The sequence below is a fragment of the Podarcis liolepis genome (genome assembly GCF_965112155.1).
Source record: "Podarcis liolepis genome assembly, chromosome: 2".
Classification (NCBI taxonomy): domain Eukaryota; kingdom Metazoa; phylum Chordata; class Lepidosauria; order Squamata; family Lacertidae; genus Podarcis; species Podarcis liolepis.
This window is the reverse complement of record NC_139555.1, coordinates 93,922,281-93,944,005: the sequence shown is the minus strand read 5'-3', so window position 1 is coordinate 93,944,005 and position 21,725 is coordinate 93,922,281. Positions and strand designations below refer to the sequence as shown.

At 41.1% G+C, this 21,725-nt stretch overlaps 1 protein-coding gene across 8 annotated transcripts in view; it reads left to right on the top strand.

The window, feature by feature from the left end:
* The window catches only part of CHL1 (cell adhesion molecule L1 like), a 192,980-nt gene that overhangs the window by 91,782 nt on the left and 79,473 nt on the right, over nucleotides 1-21,725 (top strand). The window lies entirely within an intron of this gene.

The window sequence follows — 21,725 nt, the reverse complement described above, 5'->3', positions numbered from 1 at the left end:
GCTTCATGATGCATGAGCCCTTTGCGATTATTAAATGCACACATTCCTCCTCCTTTGCGAAGATGGGCTGCAGTAACAAATGCTGTACTTCACATAATGACATCAACCCTAATGGAGACATTGCCAGCCTGCAAAGTGAGGGGCCCTTAAGGCAAAGACAGAAGGCTCTTAACAGACCTGTTATGTTCACAAGAATAAATGCTGTCCACAAAGATGTTCAGGGGAGAAAAGGCACAGCGGCAAATATTTAATTAAAAGAACTGCGTGGGCTGGCGAATGGAGGTAGCAGCTGCTTAAACAGAGATCTGGTCTTTAAATAAGGTAGACAAAGTCAGCTGATAAAAAAGGAGACCATGTGAAAGAGCTCAAAGGCTAGGCTGTGTAATTGCAAAACTGCAAGCCCTCACTCCCAATCTTCTGCTCACGTCAGCATCTTAAGACTGCTCCGTATTGCTTGGCTTTCTCATTTAAAAACTCACAAAACCCAAAGTCTGAATGTATGCAGAAAAAGAAACACTGTGGTAAGTAAAGTGTGAGGGAAACAAAAGCACCAAAACAATATTGGAAAGATCTTTTGTCTTTAACACACTTGATATCCTCATATGATATATCATATGATGATAGCTTATAAAATTCCCATTAAGATTCCCAGTGAGGGTGAATGAATATGCCGATTTTTGTTTCTTTACGTTTCTTGTTTTCATCTCAGTTCTCATTTGCTGGTTAGTTTGCATCAGAAAAAGAAAAAAGGTCCACATCATCATCATTATCAGTGAATCACCATTTACATGTGTCTCAAAGCAATTTACAAACGTATAATAAAGACGGCTAAAAACAGTTCTGTAAACAGAACAACCCTCTTCCAGCAAAGATTTAAAAACAATACAAAATGAACATTTAAATCAGATACCCTCGAATCCAACTGGAAAAGAATGCAAAAACAAAAACGTATTTGATTGTTCTTAGAAAGTACAAAGGGTAGGCACATGTCTTATTTGTGTGTGTGTGTGTGTGTGTGTGTGTGTGTGTGTTGTTCCACAAACCAGGAGCAGCCACACTGAAAGCTGTGTTCCAATTTACTATGTAGCAAGCTTCTGATATTGGTGGATTTCAAGGAGATACTCTCTTGCACAACACAGTGACATACAGGGAGTATGAGGGATAAGTTGGCCTTTCCGTTAACCTGGTCCTATGCACTTCAAACAATATGTCCATTTCTGTACATAATATTGTGTATACTTTTTGCAAGCAATTTCTCCTCATATATTTATAATTTCACTAAAAAAAATTATTGTGCACATTTCCCTAATATACACTTTGCATGCATCTTTTTCATCTCAATATTCTGAGAAGTTATCATTTCAAAAGGTAGCTGTGTTTCGGTTCATGGGTTTGAACTGCCAATTAGGTAGGTTAAAGTGCAGAGCAAATGAAATTCTTCCCTGCACCTAGTTCCTAGGCTTCAGTCTGGAGCATTTTCCTTTAAAAGCATTGATTAAGCCATGTATCTGTGACAAAACTGCTGTAACAGTCTAGTATAATAGGATGTTCACAGTGTTTATAACACCTTAGTCAGGCACGGCGTCCCTGCAAGTGTGTGTGTGATGGAACTGTACTGCCAATTTTAATTTGACCAGGGAGACACAGCATTGAAAATGCATGTGCAGAGTACACAATAAGTTGCCTTATACTGAATCAGACCATTGGACTGTCTAGTTTGGTATTGTCTACACTACAGTGACTGGCAATGTGTCTGCAGGGTTTCAGATGGGATTCTTTCCCCTGTGTGAAAATCCCAGTACTGAAAGTGAAACCTTTTGCATGAAACGTGTTTGCTGCCACTGAGCTATGATCCTTCCCTCAAGTATGTTCACATTAATTTATCCTGACCCCTTCAATATGCATGCATGAAGTTTCTGTTCCTCTTTCCCATGTAGACCCTTCTTCTCTCTCCCCACCCTCATTCCCCCTATTTTGACCTTTTCAGGATAATAATTTGCCTGAACGCCCTAGTGCTAAAATGGTGTGGAGGGATGGGTGTGTCACACAAGAACTTTCACTTCTGAGCATGAAGGTTTGAAGAGTCTTTGTATGTACATTTTACTGAACACACAAAGGTCTTAGAGGAACCTATCCAGGAGAGAATGTTCTGGGCAGGGAAAGCACAGATGCCCCTTTCCCGCTACAAACTTGCAACCCTTGTGGATTCAGGACAAGCTCTGATTGGCTCCTTGCTGGTAGGAGTGTTGCTCAGACAGCTGGGCTGGCAAGGGGGCTTGTTGGACTTCTTCCACCCTCCTGCCCAAAACACACTTGCCATGCCAGTGCATCTTATGGAAACTTGCTGTAGATTGTTTAACTCTTGAAGATGAATAAAGAACAGTGGGGAAAGGACTTTTGGGGAGTTCAACAGGGCCAATTTTGTCCATATGGTTGAGATTTTGAATGGCTGTTCTTTAGCATTTCATGCCGCATCATTTTTTTTAAGCGTTACAAAAAGAAAAAGAGAAAACTCTAAATAGAAAAAGGAACAATGAGAAAAATGAGAAAAGAGCAAATATGCGATGTTCCCTGAAACTGAGTACAGTTTTAGAAGGACTTCACATTATTATCATTCTCCTATGTGAACAAAGCTTTAATAAAATATGATGTTGTAACAGTTACTGTGCCCCATCCAGAGCACATACTTGCTGATGTGCTGGTTTACAAGATTGGGCCATAAGTTACTATTACTCATGTTCAGAAGTAATTTTCATCTTATTAAGGATTCAATTCCCCTGAAAGCCTCAATACAAAACATTTCCATTAGCTGGAGCTATTGAAACAAGATGATGACCTGATAAATTATAATATTATGCTACTTAATAGAACGTGTCAAAATCTTCTATTAAGATTATATACACTCCATTCCACTTAGATCTCAGCTGAAAAGTTATGCCATTATATTGTCCATACTATTGCACTGTGAGATCAAATCAACAGATCTGATGCGGTCGCGTGTTTTTTTCATGTATGCTTAAAAAAAATACCACTTCTTTATCTCATCTTTGGTTGTTTGTTGTTTTTAACTTTTAAGCTATTATTAAAGAAATGCTTAGGAGTAATATCTAAAAATCTCCGCTGAATGAACTAATTCCAGTGCTTCTCTGATATGGACATTTGTTGTTTGAGAGCCATGATCCACAATCTGCTTCCTCGGGCTTATTACCTTTAGACTGATGTAAGCTGTGATCTTGTATACATTAGCTGAAATCAACCATGGATTTCCTCATGGTGGGATACATAAGTAGTATTGCTCAGGCAATCCTTACAATTCTGTGAGGAAAAAAGAAGAATAAACTTGCCCAAAAAGTTTCAAGGCTGAGGAGGTCAAGTTCCACATTCTACTCACTATATCCCATCAGAATTCAGTGGGTTTGATTCTTATTAGGGCTGAAGTTCTAATTCCTTAAATGTTTCAGGCCTTAACTCATAATAGGTAAGTGAATCCCTTGGACACCAGTTTCACTGTGGTGTACTCTCTGCAGTATCATGGCATTAGCTGCTGAGAATTGTGAGCAAGTCCAGAAGAGCATTTGGTTTAGTTTGCTACAGCCAAAACAACACTACTTGTGGCACCTTTAGAATTGTATTTATTGCAGGAAAGGTCTTCATAGGCATGATAAAGTGGCAGGTACTTTCATGCATCAGATGGCACAGGTTCTTGCCTACAGAAGATTAGATAACGTTGACTTTTATCATAATGATTTATGAAATGCAGCCGAATGCCCATATCTTGATCAATGGGTTGGGTATTCATACCTCCCTTATGACCTCAGTACAGGACTGCCAGGCATGATCCAAGTGTATTCAAAATGTTCTGCACTTGCTCAGACATCTGTTTGCAGCCATAGCTTTCCTCCTGAGCAGTGGCGTAGCGTGGGTTGTCAGCACCTGGGGCAAGGCAAGTAATTTGCGCCCCCTAACCCGTGGATTTGCGCCCCCTAACCCGTGGATTTGCCTAACCCCCCGATGTTGCGCCCGGTGCGGCCGGCCCCCCCTGCACCCCCACGCTACGCCACTGCTCCTGAGTCACTTTCCTTGCCAGAAAAGGTACCATTGCCAAGTTGAATGGGAGAAGAAGGCAATGGACCACACTTGTAGCCTTTCCCTTGAAAGTAAACCTATCAAATGCCCTTTCAGAATGGGAAAATGTGTCTCCATGGGTGTGCAGACAAGAGTTAAGAATGCTAGAGACCTAAGAATGAGAGGGAAGGAAGGAGAGTTGCGGGGGGGGGGGGGGTAGATGCCTTAACGGCAAGACCTAACCAAGCAGTCAGGAGAGGACTAGGGCTACCAAAGTGCCTCTAATTCACTTTTCTTTTTTTGGAAAATGAATGCTTGAGTCCCAAGGGTCCGAATTCCCTGCCCCCTTCTTTTATATATTTTACTTGTTTATAGAATTTTTGTGTGGCATTTTCAGATGACTCAGGAATGTTCCTAGAGGAAATGAATGCATACAAAACAACAGAAAACAACATTAAGACCACAATCATTTTGAAGTACCACTTCCTGTCTTTGGCGCTAACTCTCTAGGAGTGCAGTCAAAGTAGTACAAAGATAATTTAAAAGGATTTAGAACAACAGTACAGGAGTATTCTTATGTGAGTACAGGAGTATTCTTATGTTACCTGTAGCCCAGGAATAAATAGCAAATAAAGGTGAACAGAGTTATTTTACAGGGTGAGTTATTTTTTAGCCCACACCCTTTAAAACAATTATTTCTGTATACCATATTCAGCTGAATATTCAAAGCTACCACTTCTATTTCTTTGTAAGTTCATGCATGCAGGACATTTAGTGGTTATGACTTACAAAAAAAATAAATACTTTAAATAAATAAATAAATAAATTGAGTTAGAGGGCTAATCTTTCATTTATACAGTGAATAAATTGTAAGAAAGCAATAAGGACATAAGAGCCAGTTGTGATGAAAGCTCTCATTGTCCAGAGTGACTGAGTGCAATTTAAATTAGATCTGTGTTGTGTTCATGGTGGCTTGCAATACCCAGAGACAGAATTATTTAGAGATTCATGAGTACTATTGATATGAACAGAAGTGTTCCTGGATTTTGATATTTTATCATGCTTCAGGGACAAGCAGCTGGCATTATTAACCCTTCCTCTCTTGTGGGAAAAGAAACGAACTCTTGTTCTTTGATCACAGATATGTTCCCTTTCTAAACTATCAAGATGGTCTTTGTCAACCAGATGGGAAGCCCACTATTTTAACCTAAGGACAAAAGCCCTCTCCTCACCTGTGATTCCCAGCAACTGACATTCAGGTTTTTGTAAAGTTGTTATTGCTGGCATCTATCTGTCTCGAGATACAATGGAGCGCACCTCTGGGGGTGAAGTCAAACTGCTATGTTGGCAGCACCAAAGTGTCCTCTCTGGGATGCAAGCCTGGACAGTGTATATAGGAGTCCTGGGCAAGCTCTACTATTGATGGCTGTTTGGGTCTTTTCTCAGTACTTTTCAATGCTTCTGGTTCCCAGCTGGTTGGTTTTGTGACTGTTCACACCGCCAGGACTGCTTTTTCTGCCTTTGCCACCAATGCCCCTCTGGGAGATACAGTGGTGCCTTGCAAGACGAAAATAATCCGTTCTGTGATTCTCTTCGTCTAGCGGTTCTTTAGTCTTGCGAAGCAAGCCCATTGACGGATTAGCGGATTAGCGCTATTAGCGGCTTTTAGCGGCTTTTAGCGGCTTTTAGTGGCTTATCTGCTGATCGGATCAGCTGATAAGCGGCTTAGCGGCTTAGAAAAAGGGGGGGAGGGGGAAAAACCAGCAGGAACTCGCAAGACATTGTCGTCTTGCGAAGCAAGCCCATGGGAAATTCGTTTTGCGAAGCACCTCCAAAACGGAAAACTCTTTCGTCTAGCGAGTTTTCCATCTTGCGAGGCATTCGTCTTGCGGGGCACCACTGTATTTATCAGGTGTCAGTGTGGCCTATTCCTTCTGCATTTGTCAAACATAGATTAAACACCTGTTCCTCAGCTGATGCTTCTATTGGACAGCAAATGCTTCTATTGGTCAGCAAATGCTTCAGAAAGTGGCACAGATATGAGGGTATACAGGTATGACAGGCAGTCCCACTTAGTTGGGTCACTGTCACTCTTCCCTTCCTGCCCTCAGTGGGTAGATCCCATCCATAGAACCCTTCAATCTACTGCAGAAAAATGTAATGTTGGTCATAGGTTCATTTTCTGCAGGCAATGAAGAAATTTTTTGGCAGAAGTGCGAACTCCCAAGCTGGGTGGGGGTATTTGTTCAGGGCATCCTTTTAGATTCTCTCTTATCAAGGGCATGTTCATAGTTTTTTGAGGGGATACCTATAGGAGGCAGAAGGGAGGTGTCAGGAATGTTCCTTCCCAGAGTGACTGTAAGGGGTCCGAGGACCAAGGAGGAGTGGCAGGCAGAAAGAGGTTTGTTTTCTTCACATGCAGAGAGTGAAGCGAACCTCTCCAGTCCTGGAATGCAGGTAGTAAATTCCCAGGACAGTGTGAGGCAGGCAGAGGGGCCTCAGCTTTCAGACATGCTCTCAGGGGAGGAGGGGCCAAACTAGACTATCTGCTCTGGAGTCACCCTGTACTAGGAGGCTGGGCAGAGTTCAGGCTTGGCGTCAAACCCACAAAAAGAGGAGCAACTGATGGCGTATTTCCTGTTGGAAAAGAGCCCACCCTCCAGAGGGCTCAACTGGCCCATCCAGTGCAGAAGACTGAGCTGTGTGCTCACACTGAGCTACTGTGCAAATACCAATAAATCTGAACGTTATAAAACCACCAGCCTGCCATCTCTTGGTGTGAGAGGGGGAGATCCTAAATCCTGACAGGAGGATTCATGTTTTCTCTGGAATACTCTTCACCATTTCCCATATCCTTTACTTCCTTTTATATATTTTTACCCTTCCCTGCTTGTTGTTCTGAGGTTGCTGTTTATTTCTTTCTGGTTCAGCCATGCTCCAACATGCATTCGTAAGATTTTCTAATTTACACATGGCTTGCGTAGTGGGGCAAGTGGGGTGGACATATCCTCTCCATCTCCTGTAGAAAATGAACTTATCACAGTAAGTTCAATGTTACATTCTCCACCTCTGTTGCATCCAACACAGCTTTTCTGAATGGTGCAAGTCTTAATAACCTCATCTGTTTATAATTGTTGTTATTGTTGTTGTTATTATTTTATTATTTTATTGATTTATTGATTTTTTGTTGCTTGTATAGGCTATTTTGTTTTTTAATGTTTGATGTTTTGTTATATTTTTATATATGTTGTAAGCCACCCAGAGTGGCTAGGACAACCCAGCCAGATGGGCGGCATTTAATTTAATATATTATTATTATTATTATTATTATTATTATTATTATTATTATTATTATTCCCCTTGTAAACTTAGTTCTGGAACTATTAGAAGCCTGTTATGAGAAGTTTGCAAGGCACTGAAATAATAAAGTTTCTGAAGGCACATGGATACACATGTGGTGGAACTGTAAAAAAAGAAAAGAAAAGACAGTTCTGGGAAATGATTTACAACGAGCAAGCTTAAGAAAATGTTTAAACATTCTTTCCCCCAAAATCCTGAAACCTTCCTGCTAGGAATTATGGGTAATGAAATTTCAAAAAAGTCCAGGAGAGTTTTTATGTATGCCACAGTTGCTGCCAGAATTCTAATTGCAAAAGGAAGGAAGGGAGAGGATATCCCATCCAACTCAGACTGGAAAAATAAATTAAAAGAGTACGCTGAACTGGCGAGATTATCAGCAAGGCTATGAGATGTTACAGATGAAAAATTTATCAGAGAGTGGGACATATATATAGAATCAATGTAAAAGAACATTGTCAAAATATTAATCCGTTAGCAGAGTTTGATTGAACTTCTGTGCACAAACAGGATAATTTTACAAAATTTAAAGTAAGTTAAACAACATGGAGAAAATAAAGTTAAGTGCGTATTCAAGGAATTTATTTTGAGAACAGAATGGGAGGATCGGAGGTCATGTCAAATTCAGTTACAAAATGGTGTACAAAGCAAGTCTCAGTTAAGGAAGTAACAGTTGTTTATTTTTATGGTCATCTTTATTTTGTCTTTAACATTCACTGAATATCTTTGTTATATATTTTTTAACTAATAAAGCATAAGAAAGAAAAGTTTTTCACCTCCATTCTGACTTAGAAGCTCTTGTTGGTACAGGTCTTGAAGGAAGAAGAGGCTAGGGAGTTAAGCAGAAGGGACGAAACTACCAGCGAGGCAAACTTTCTGGCATGTGCATCTTTTCAATTCGCTTGCAGTTTGTCCGTAGAATGCTCTTTCATCCTTTTTCCTGTTGAAGGTGAAGTGCCCGTGTCCTTTCGGAGCACATGTTAACCGGTAGCGTGCCAATGTCATTCGCTGAAAAGATAAAAACAGACATTAGTGACAATTATATGTCACATTTTCCAGGTCAACTAACAGTGTTCTGTAAGAGGCAAATAGGCCTTGAGAAATAGGCCCCTTAAACGTCCTTTGTAGGGCAGCTGTTCTGCATGGATAAGAACAAAGAGAATCAAATCTAAATTGTCAGATACTTTTGGCAGCCATAAGGACAGAGCAATGAATGTGGTGAAAATAACAACCTTATCATATATAGTTTTTAGTGATGCAAATAATCACAGGTTAAAACAGCATTTACAAGATTGTAATAGGGCTGTGTTTTAAGGTGGCGTGAGGTAGATTTTGTAAACTGCTTTGAGGTTTGATTACAATCAAGCTATACCTGTTGTGAAATAAATGAATAAATGAAATAGATAGAGATCAAGATGTGCAACAACAGCAACAGAAACACAGCCAAACATCTCTGTATCATTGCCTGAAACTATCAGGAAGGTATTTATTTATAGTCATCCGAACCTTAGCAGTTTAAGCTGAGGCGGTTGTGTGAGAAACACAGCACTCCTGAAAGCTTTCCAAGCTGTTACTGACTCAAATTGCTGTCTGAAATACATACAAAACAGATTGTTTGAAGGTTTAAGGACAGAAATGGTAAATGGAAATCTATTTAGAGAGATGAGAACAAATGTTTGGTTCAGCTTCAACTAGACTTAGGCCAGGCTCCAAAAAGCTATGTGAAATAGTGTTTCTTCATGTACCCAGGGATTTTTTGACTGCTGTATCTTATACAGCATTGGTTTCTGCCATATAGAGTACCCTAATCTTCTGGATGAGGGTTTTCTTTCTCTTTTTTATGGGACTACCAGAGGAAAGGAAGCCCTAGATTTCATTATGCACAGACTAGAAATGAGTGAATCTGCAATTTAGGTTTTTCTCAGTTGTCTATTTCATGGAGGTCCAGCTCTGAGGGCCTTCTGGCGGTTTCCTCCCTGTGAGAAATGAGGTTACAGGGAACCAGGCAGAGGGCCTTCTCGGTGGTGGCGCCCGTCCTGTGGAATGCCCTCCTGCCAGATGTCAATGAAATAAACAACTACCTGACTTTTAGAAAACACCTGAAGACAGCCCTCTTTAGGGAAGTTTTAAATGTTTGATGTTTTATCGTGTTTTTAATATTCTGTTGGGAGCTGCCCATCTGGCTGGGGAAACTCAGCCAGATGGGCAGGGTATAAATAATAAATTATTATTATTTCTCCAATCTTAACTTCAGTTTGCCACATTTCCATTTTGTGTGTGTATGTGTGTGTTTCCTCGTTTACAAATGTACATTCATCGTCTTTTTCTGCAGGTTGCGTTTTCTACAGATCAGTTACATTTGACATTGGTGTTACATGCAGTATAGGATTGGGAAGAAAAGAGTGGGAGATGGGAGAGAGAGGGTGGGGTGGTAAAGCTTGTGAGACATTGGCAAAGCTTATGTTCTTTTACTTATTTTATGTATGGGGCTTGTGTGCCAACGTCACTTGGGTAGGTTCTCTTTCTACAGTGGTACCTCGGGTTAAGAACTTAATTTGTTCTGGAGGTCCATTCTTAACCTGAAACTGTTTTTAACCTGAGGTACCACTTTAGCTAATGGGGCCTCCCACTGCCGCCAGAGCACAATTACTGTTCTCATCCTGAAGCAAAGTTATTAACCCGAGGTACTATTTCTGGGTTAGCAGAGTCTGTAACCTGAAGTCTCTGTAACCCAAGGTACCACTGTATTCGCTTGTTACATTTCCTTGGTAGTGAGAGAGGTTGGGGTGGCCTAGGCCAGGCATAGGCAAACTCCGGCCCTCCAGATGTTTTGAGACTACAGCTCCCATCATCCCTGACCCTGGTCCTGTTAGCTAGGGATGATGGGAATTGTAGTTCCAAAACATCTGCAGGGCCGGAGTTTGCCTGTGCCTGGCCTAGGGTGTGGTTGATTGTCTTTGGTTGGCTGCAGTGGGAATTGTTTGTGGCTGTGTGAGCAGATGGGTTGCTGGGTTAATTTAGCAATTTTTTTAAAAAAAATATTTTGAATATTTGTCAGAATTTTAATGAACCTTCCTCCTAATATACACATTTCCCCCAAACACTTTTGGCTAACACAGTGCATTTGGTTATGTTGTTGGGATGAGGACACTTTTTGTTGTTGGAGGACTGCATTGCAAAATTCAGGGAAGTGTGAATTTCAAAAGGCACATGCATTTCAAGTTAACATTATTGTTTGAGAGATTCAACCGTTAACCAAACCAAATTTCTCCACCTTGCCTCGTGTGCAACCCCTTTGGATCGTTCCATGTCATACATAGTGTTCTCAAACTGCAATTCAAGAGCAGAATGTACTCCAGAAACACAGTTCAAGGAAACAAATAAGGGTTGACTGAATTAATCAATGTTTGACATCCTCCTCCTCCTTCTTTTCATAATCTGAAATTTCAACATAATCAGTGGGGCCAAATCTAGGACTCTTCCAGACAGGACCAGATTTAGGTTTGATGAGGCCCTAAGCTACTGAAAGTAATGGGGCCCTTTATATGCCCAGCTGTCCTTTGTCAACAACAAATTGTTGCTGTTTTTGTGTGCTGAATATATGCTATATGATAATTTATGGACCTAATAGGTATCTAAAGCCATTTGCACATATTGCCATGCAACCAGTCTGTGAAGAATGTAGGCATCCTATATATAGAAATGAGCAAACCAGTGGTATTTTAGGGAGCAGGCTAGCAGGCAGGGCCCATTACTTACGATCATAGGAGCCTACACAACACAAAATACTGTTGCTGCATGCAGGTTTTATTTTATTTGTTTTTTATCTTATATTTTGGAAATGTGCATCCAGTTTTTTCCCCTTTAATTTTTTTGGGGGGCCCCAAGAGAGTGGGGCCCTAAGCTATAGCTTGTTTAGCTTATACGTAAATCTGGCACTGCTTCCAGAAATTATAAGGCAAAGATAGAAGCTGAAGTGATGGCTGCAGGGAAGATGGAAAACAGAGATGGAAAACAGCATCGTTAAAAACAGCATGGAATGTGGGAGGTGAAATTGTTTGCTTTACAGCTCTTGGCCCTAGGAAGATATATTGGTACCTTGCCACTATTGCTACATTTTAGTTGGCACAAATGACAATGATGGTGCATGCCATCAAGGTCTGAATGGTCCCAGTTTGCTAAAAAAGACAAGTTATGGTAGGCTGGATAATCAGAAGAAAGAATGTATGTTTGTTTTATGCCAAAAAATGATGGGTTACTGTGAAAGGGAGGCATAGTCACTTCCATGGGCTGTGATGAAATGTTTAATCAAAAAGTTAGTGAACTAGTAGCTTCAAAATGTGCGATTCTGTACATCTCAGGATGCCCATTTCAACACTTAAATGAAGTTATAAAGCAGCCTAGTCTTATTATCAAAGTGAGTCTCATTCCTCAAACACCAAAATATTTAGAAACTAGAAAATTAGTAAATGTTCATAAGGTTGTGATGTCAGAGTACTGTCACCTAAGACAATTGACATATAAACTCCAGCTAATCACAAACATGAAGTGTGTAGCAACTTGTACAAGGTTTAGAAAATATTATATCATACAGTATCAATTTTGCTAAAGATAGGATGTAGATTCCCCACCCCTTCCCATATGAAGACAAATAAATTGCATCACAAGCCCTTGATTTACAGGTTTTAATTATTATATTTAAAGAGATAAAACTACTCATTATTTTACTGTCCTATCCAATTTAGCCACCTGGTCTCCAATTTGCTTGACTAAAACACGCAAGTCAGATAAGCTATTTTTTGAAAGGACATCTGGCTTCTCAGTTGGATTGCCATTCATATCACCAGTGTATGACTTAAATATCAGAATATTTAGAGGCATGAAATGAGGGCCAAGGCACACACCAAACAGTCACCATGTTGAGCTGAGAACACCTTAAATGGCTTCCCATGCTGGCTGGCTCTGTGCAGCAAGCTGTTCCTGTACAATTGTTCCCATGCAGGGTGGGCAGTTTTCTCCACATCATCAGAAATATGTGTGTGTGTGTGTTTCTTAAAAAAAGAAAAGGGTTTGCACTGCTGGGATGGGGGATATTTATATGTTTACTAAATTTATATCTTGACCTTCCTCCTAAATGAGCCCAAGCCAGCAAACACTTCTGCAATAAATAAAAAAAAATACAGTTAAAAAGTGTAATAAAAACAGTGCTCTTTTTCTAGAAAAAGGGGTGCTGGAACTCTCCATGAATGCCTCCCTTGTTCTCTTATAACAGCAATGGCACCCACCTGAGAGGTGCCAGAACTGAGTTCTGATGAGTTCTTGCTGGTTCGGGGGGAGCCCTGAAACATATTTAAAACAGTTAAGAACTAAAACTAAAAACATGAAACATCTAAAACAAATTTTAAAACTGATCAAACCAATCCATCTGCCTGGACAGATCCACTGAATGAGAAAAGTTTTCAACAAGTGAAAGAATACAGTGATGGCACCTGTAAAAGGTAAAGGGACCCCTGACCATTAGGTCCAATCGTGGCCGACTCTGGGGTTGCGGCGCTCATCTCGCTTTATTGACCGAGGGAGCTGGAGTACAGCTTCTGGGTCATGTGGCCAGCATGACTAAGTCGCTTCTGGTGAATCAGAGCAGCGCACGGAAACGTCGTTTACCTTCCCGCCGGAGCGGTACCTATTTATCTACTTGCACTCTGATGTGCTTTCAAACTGCTAGGTTGGCAGGAGCAGGGACCGAGCAACAGGAGCTCACCCTGTTGCTGGGATTCGAACCGCCGACCTTCTGATCGGCAAGTCCTAGGCTCTATGGTTTAACCCACAGCGCCACCCGTGTCCCTGCTTCATGTCAAATAGGCAAGGAGTTCCATAGTGCAAATGTTGCCAAACAAAATGAATGACGCCTTACAAATGGAGAATGGACATTGTGTGGCACTTGCAGAAGTGCATGTTCTGCACATTGAAGTCAGTTCAGCCTGTGTGGGGTAAGACGGTCCCTTAAGTAAACTGGTCCCACCCAATTAAAGGCTTTATATAGTAATAACTAACTACTCAGCCCAGTAGTTTGTGAATTGCTTCCTATGAAGTGATTTCGCAGTACAATAAAAGCATATATAAAACAATTCTCTCTATATACACAATTAAAAACAATGAGATATATAAATGTTTCAAAATCAATGACAATGGCTAAAAATCTTTACTTAGAAGACTTGTTGAAAAAGAAAAGTCTTTGACAGACAATAGAGAGAGGGTGCCTCTATCCATTCAACGAGCCACAATGTCCTAATGGTCTGAACATGGCTTTTGCACGGCAACTTTTTCACAGGCACTGCTTGAGTGTTGTTGCATTGATCTAAAGTCCATTTCAGAAGAAAAGAACCAAGCTATAATGAGTCTTGCTTGCACTTGCTTGCCACAGCAGAACAGAGGCACTGGCAGCAAGGGTAGAAGTGATGGATAACTTGAGGTCCAGAATGCAAGGTCTAATAATGCTAGATGGCTTCTGGAAGGGAAAAAAAGATCTAAGGGGGGGGGGAAAGCTTGTGAAATATAGAGGGTTGGCCCCATTGCTCTTAGCACTGGCACTATTAAAAAAGACTCAGCTTTCTACATTGCATTGATCTTGTGGGATCACATGTGAATGGGATTATTGACTAGCTCCCATCATAATCAAACTCAGACCTACACTGTCAAATGTAGTGACTGTTGTAATTTAGAGACACTTCCTTAGAAGGATAAAATAGGGGTCGAAATTTAGAAAGGATTTCTGGAGGAGAAGGGTGAAGCCAGGAGCAGGGTGAAAGAAGAGCTACTTTCAAACCTGTTAGATGTAATTTCATGCTTTGTAGAAACTGTTTGGTGTGATCTTCATGAGAGTGAACCCCTGACTTAATACAGAAAGTATTATGGAAGCATCTCTGCAAAGGTCAGTGTTCCCCAAAAGAGGTCCACCTCACCCTCTGAGAACAGTGACTTTTTACTGAAGCATTTGATTTCAAATTTTCTCCGTCCTAAGATTGTGCTGTCCCCATTTCCTGTTGTGGCCTATTAATGCGTCAACGAGATCATATCTTGATGGATGCCTTGATTGACTGGAATTGATTTTAGACCTTCCCTTAAAGCATATCAATCCTTCTCCGTTCTGCTTTCAGTGGGGATGAATAAACTGTATCCTTGCTTCAGGAACCTACTCTGCCCACCATATTGCACTCCTGCTGTGCCCATCAGTTTAAAGCTAACCCCAAGCAAGGAAGAAGAGGAAATTAGCAGACACCAGAGGCAGAAATGACTAGATATGCCAACAAATGGGGAGTATGCCTGAGAGATACAGTCCAAGCTGAAGGAGAATGGTTGCTTTGGAAAATGCTGCATTCATTGGCAAGTGAAATTGCAGCACTTCAGTAAGTTTTAATGGGTGAGGAGATGAAGGTGATTATTTATGGCAACCCGTGAGGGAAATAGAATATAAAGAGTTGATTGAAAGTTGAACAGGGTTTTTCTAGGCAAGAGCCCACAGAATCGCTGCACAAGTGAGGTTCTGAATAAGTCATATTTGTGGATTTAATAGGGGATAATCCAAAGCTTGTGGTCTATTTTGCTGGACTGCTGCCTGCCATTCTAATCATTCAAAGTCAACTCTGAATTCATGACTGCCAGTGGCAAAATTCCCCCCTGTTGTCACGTCCCACTTTTTTCATGATCTAGGTCTGTAAGGTTGTATTTGTGGTGGTATTATTCTCTTTTAAAAAAACCACAACTTTAATAGAGCATTACAAACAACAAACATAACCACAGAGAGTTATTTCATTTATCCACCAGTGTAATATCATGAGCACTCTGCTCACACGCATGTGAAAATTCATGTTATCACAAGGAATCTTGTGCTTTGTGCATTAGCCCACTTTCAGTGGGCCACTTCCACATAGGAGCTTGAGAGATTGGGGGATATAGAGTTTGTTAACCTTTGTTTATGAAGGAGAAGAAAGCAAGTGGCTGTGGCTTGCTGCTTGCTTGCAAATCACAGTTTGCTTTTTTAAATTATGGTTTGCTGTGCATCTCTAAACAGAACATCTTTCTTTAATTATGGTTTGTTTGGCCACCCCATTCCAGAACCTCACCAAGCTGCAAAGACATGAGGCAAAAACATCTGGAAAGCAATAGATTCTTTGCAGAAACAAGCCATGAATTGTTTGCTCATCTGTGAGATGGTTTGTGGTCAATTGAACAAATCATGCCTTAACATTATGTGTGGATAATGCAATACTTTGAATGAGGTGGGGTAGGAAAAGTACTTTGGATATCAACAAATCCTGTTTTGCTTTTGGAAGCTAAGGCCATACCCACCAGAGCTCCGTTTAATTAGTTTTTGTCATGTCAGCACAATATAGCAGTGCATACACTTTGCTATTGGTCACATAGAACAGCGACCACATATCTCACAATTATTGTGCAATATTCAGCATGTTTAATTTCTGAAATTAGAAAATTATTTTAGAAGGTTTATCTGGCCATTTCATTTATCTGGCAGCCCTGAAGCTCTAATTTCTAATTGCCAATGACTTTTATGTAGCAACCTTTTAACATGGCAAATTAAATCTGTATTTAGCTAAAGTAAAGGTCATCTGTAGCATTAACTATTGCCAAACTTGCACAAATCCAATTATATTATTTTTTGTTTGCTGCGCTGTATAAAAACTTACAAGATCTAAATTTGAGAGCATGGTTTTTTATGGGCACTGGCACAGCAAAGAGACAAATATCTTAGAAGGCTGTATTTAGTGGTACAATGTAATTTAGTTTTCTTGCAGCAAAACTGTAATCTGAGATTTTGGCTTGTCATGCTGTTAGAATTTATGAGCTATTTTTAATACAGCAATTACATGTGGTGAAAATTGCTCAGGAGCTTTAGGAGATAAATTGAATTTTAATATTTTCTATCCTGTTTGGTTGTCCAATATTTTTTTATGATGTATTCCAGGAAAAGGTAATGTACAATACTGGAATCAAGAACGACATGGCTCCTTTATAAACTGGTATATTTTGTGGAAATGGCAAGCTGCAAGCAAAGGGCATCTCATTAAACAAAGAAATGAGCTGTCCTCAAAGCAATCAGTATTTACTATTAGTCAAAGGGTACAGTAAATAATGAATTGTAGGTGAGGAGTTATGGGTAATTATCCACAGTGAATTCAAATTATTTGCTTTTTTAAAAACCTTGAGCTGAGGAAATGGGAGAGCACAGCAAAGAAAGAGTGATACATTCGCTGCATCTCTAATATTGCCTTCGTAAGAAAGAAAACATTTTTACTGGAATTGGTGACCTTTTGTTGCTTTAATGCCACAGGGTCTTCTCTCCTGGGCAGCCTAACTTATACAAACAACTTCATAAAACTGCACAAAGGGCTCACCAGCCATTCTATAATCCACATTCATTGTTGTAGAGGCATTTAGAGGTCAGGGGCATCAGTGGGGCACTAGAGGTATGCATGGGCATCAGGCTTTGAAAAGCTGGTATCACTGGATCAAACTCGTCAATTTTGTTGAATTAATTAAACTAAATAGTTTTAATTGAATTTCCAGCAAAAGCGCAATTAAATTTTTAGTGTTTTGAGTTTTATTGTGTCATTATCTTCTGTAGTGGGTCATGCAAACCACTATTCAGAATGCTATTTATGGGGTATGGTATTGGGGATGAGTTAGTGAACCAAGCAGGTGGTGGTCTAAAACCATTTGGGAACCACTTCCTTAGAGCTTCTCCTGTCCACCTCATGCAGCTACCCAGCTCACTCTTCATCTTCCCAAGCCATTTCTCTCTCTTTATTCTGCAGTCCCACTTTGCACTCCTGTTTTTACCTTCACCCCCATGTTCATTCTTCCTCCTTTTGTGCCACACATCCTTCTGCATCTCCCTTCTCCCACACATTGCAACTACTATGCTCACTATCCCCCTTCCACCCAACTATCCACCATTCCACCTAATGAATCCATCATTCCCTCCTATTATTCTGAACCTTTCACACCCCTGCTTTCATCTTCAACCCCATTCCCATGCCTTCTGCTCCCTCCTTTGTTGCACCCCCATTTTCACCTCTGCTCCCTTTCTGCCCCTACCTTCCTCCTTACATTTCTCAACTCTCTCTTGCATACAGATCAGACCCATTTCCATGCCTCATCTTCTCTCCTATTGTGCAACCCCCTTCACCCCCTACCACCGCCACCCATTTTCCCCATCTTCTCCTTTGTCCAACTCTCCCTTGCACATGGTCCTGGATCCATGTTTTAGGTGGCTCTTGGGCCTTGAATACATCTACCTTCTTCTTAACTGTTCATTCACTTGTCCTTTTCCTCCTAGCCTAGTTTGCACCACCAGATGGAGGAAGCAAAGTAGGTATGCTTATTGTCCTTCCTGTTGGTATTTGCTTATGGGCTCCAGAAAGGCCGTTGAGCAGGTAACATCAGCAAGGAATAGTAGCAGCAGTTACTGGAATCTAGCAGTTGGCAGCAGGACCCCTTCCATGGCTTGGACCTTAGCAGGAGCCCAACAAAGCTATTCCCTGACTCTAGCCTTGTATGCGTTGATAATCAAAGTGGTGACTTTCTTCCCATCTAGCTACCCACGTATTAATGGCAAGTGTAGAAAGTTTGGAGAAAAGCGCTGACAGACTTGACTTCCCTTTTGTTTTGTTGAGCTCTTAAACTAAGTAGCTTCCTGAAGATCAAAACAATTGGAGTAAAGGGCACATTTAAAATGTCTCTAGAACTGTTGAAAAAATGTCACAACATTGCAATTTTCCTGCTATGCATGGAGGCAGAAAGTTCCATGTTGTTTGATGTCATGCTGCCACTTTAAGCTACACTAAACACTCAGATACTCGTAGCTGAAACCCATATCTGCAGCAATACTAAAATTTCTGCTGTTTGGGTATAATTGTGCATGAGGATTTTTTTGGTGGTGGTGGTGGGATGTGGGGGAAGGTTTTCTCTCAGATTGAACTGGTGGGTGGAACCTGTTTGAAGCTCTTCAAAAGCTTAGGAGCCAAAAGCGAATCCTGCAACAGGCCAATTAGTGAGTGAAGTCAAACTTCTCACTTATATTGAAAGGCATGTTACTTTGGGAAGAAAATAAAGGAAAGGAAAAGAAATGGGATAAGGTTTTCAAGGAGCCTGCTGATGAATTGAAAAGTTGTTGCATACTTATTGTCATTTGAAGCTTCATTTCAGTATGCAGAGTTTATTCATTATTGCCTTGCCTTTTCCCTGCAGAGCTTAGGACAGCATTCCTAAGATTATTCCAGTCTGTGTGTAGGTTAGCATGGCTGGTGTCAGAAGTATCAGAGAGGCAATGTGATGTACAGTGGTACCTCGGGTTAAGAACTTAATTCGTTCTGGAGGTCCATTCTTAACCTGAAACTGTTCTTAACCTGAGGTACCACTTTAGCTAATGGGGCCTCCCGCTGCCACTGCGCCGCCACCCCACAATTTCTGTTCTCATCCTGAAGCAAAGTTCTTAATCCAAGGTACTATTTCTGGGTTAGCGGAGTCTGTAACCTGAAGTGTCTGTAACCTGAAGCGTCTGTAACCCGAGCTACCACTGTAGTAGTATTGGACTAGGACCTGGGAGACCAGGGTTCGAATCCCCACTCACTGGGGCCAGTCACTGCCTCTCAGCTTAACATACCTCATGGGGTTCTTTTGAGGACAAAATGGTGAAATGGAGAACCATGTATACCATCTTGAGCTCCTTGGAGGAAAACGGTATTTAAATGGAGGAATAAGAATAAATAATTCTTCCAAAAGTTAGCACTGTAGGGCAGCTGCTGCCTGCCCACACTTTTGAAGAGCAGCTGCCAGCTCAGGCTATGTGAGGAGCACAAGACATTTAAGAGCATATAAGCACAGGTACAATCTTAACTTTTGCTTGCACAACAGGAGTGCCAACACGACCAGTTGCACCCGCATAAGGAGGCAAATGAATGCATTGTCTGTGACACTGCATTTCATTGGGTATGGATGGGCTGGCCCAGACAGACACCAGCTGCTAATGAGGGGACTGTTTGGCCATTCCCTGTGCTGCCTGGTTACTGTAGCTGACTGTGACTCTATAGCGGGCATATGGAGCCCTGTGGCCCTCTAAATTTGTTGGACTCCAGTTCCCATCCCCCCTGACCATTAGCTATGCTGGTTGTTGCTGGAGTTCAACAGCATCGGGAGGTTCACAATTTCCTCATTCCTGATGTATAGATCCATAATAACTTGCCCAAGCCTATCTAATAAGCACAATGTCTGGAAGATGGTGTACATTCAGGTCCAAAAAATATGTGCATATGCTTATACTGTGATCTAGTTTGAATCTGCTCTGGTTCAAATCCCATCTCATTTTCAGCTTTGATTTTTACCGTAGGGAGAGGGGTGGTAGGAGGGAGCCTCTGAATATGAAATTCCATCAAAGCCCCACTCATTTAATTCTGGCATTGAGTCAAAAAACTGCTGAGATCTCCATAATTTCTACCCAGTTATAAACCAATGGCCTGTAACACCCTCCCAATAATTGCTGGTCAGCCAGCTGTTTCTTGCTGTCTCTCTGGGGCTTTATAAGTGTCACTTTCTGGCTGCCTGCCTTCTTCCTCTGAATGATAAAAGCAAAAAGGTAAGTCTGCTTCTCTCTAGTTCAAATTGTGCTCCAGAAAAAAATTCTGCTGGGATAAATGGGCACCAAACCTTCCATTAGGATGGCCGCTGGCTGCCAGGCCAAGACTTCTCTTTCCTTATCTTGGAGTATTTTTCTCCTAACAGCACTTTTGGCTTTTAAATGCCGATCGTTTTTTATTATTGTTTCGTAACATTTGTACTCTGCTTTTCTTCCAAAGAGCACAGGGTAGTTAACGGCTTCTTGCCTGCTCTCAGTTTATCCTTACAACAAACCTCTAAAGTAGGTTAGGGGAAGACGGAGTAAGTTTATGGGTGAACTTCACAACTGAGGCAAATTTTACCGGGGCAAGTGTGACACCCATAAAAAAACTACTACTGTCAAGCAATGATTGTTTCTTACGGCGTTGAATATTTAGCAGAGACACCAACAAAAAGCCGCAGTATTCCCCCACCCCACCCTCGTAAGCCTGCATTTTATTTTGAAACCTTTTTGAAAGGTTTAGCAAGAGATGTTAAACAGGAATGGTTGGCCGGGGAGGTGCACTACTGCACACCTGGCCTCCTGAAAGCAGCAGGTAGTGATAAAGAGAGCCAGTGTGGTGTAGTGGTTAAGAGCGGTGGACTCGTAATCTGGTGAACCGGGTTTGCTTCCCCACTCCTCCACATGCAGCTGCTGGGTGACCTTGGGCTAGTCATACTTCTTTGAAGTCTCTCAGCCCCACTCTCCTCACAGAGTGTTTGTTTTGGGGGAGGAAGGGAAAGGAGATTGTTAGCCACTTTGAGACTCCTTTGGGTAGTGATAAAGTGGGATATCAAATCCAAACTCCTTCATCATCATCATCATGGTCACTTAGGTGGAGGGAGGAGGTGGCTGGGAGGTTGGAGTTGTGCAGCCACATTGGCAGTAATGCCGGATTGGCTTCCCTCTCTGCCACCCACTCCTGCTTTTAAAGGGTTATTGGAGTTTTGACATTTCCTTCCTCTGTTGGCAGCAAGTTTGATGTTTTGGCTTTTTGCTGCCTTGCCCTTCTTATGGGGCACATAATAAGGTCTGAAAGCACATGGGGTCTGAAGGCACCTTGCTGAAGTTAAGCAAGTCTGGGTGCTGGTCTGGTCAGTGGCTGGATGGGATACATGCTTTGGGTTCCACGGTGGAAGAAATTGGGATACAATTGTAGGAAGTATTCATAGTCATTGATATATCTATATCTGGAGTCATATTGTGGGTTAGTGTAGGGGACCCAGAGCTTCTTAATACAGTGGTTTCAACAACCAAATGAGGCAAACTTTCCTGCCTGAGCAGCACGACTGAAAAATGTTGAAAATATGAGTTATGAAAAATCTTATTTATGATTCCTATGTTCTTCTTTAGATTTTTTTTTGTAATTGCTTACCAAATTGCATTTAATTGAGAAAAAAATGAATGGAAACTATTACAAATGAGGCAAAAAAATTAGCCACTTTTTCATGTATGCAAGCAAAAAAAAAGTAATTAGATTTATGTGGTGTAATTGATTTTGTTAAGCCCCCCCCCCCTTTCTGAATGTGGGATCAGAAGTGGAGGGACAATAAATTAGAATGTGTATGTTACTATGATTTATGTTTCAGCTTATAAATCTTGACCATTTCTTCATTTTCCTAACAAAATT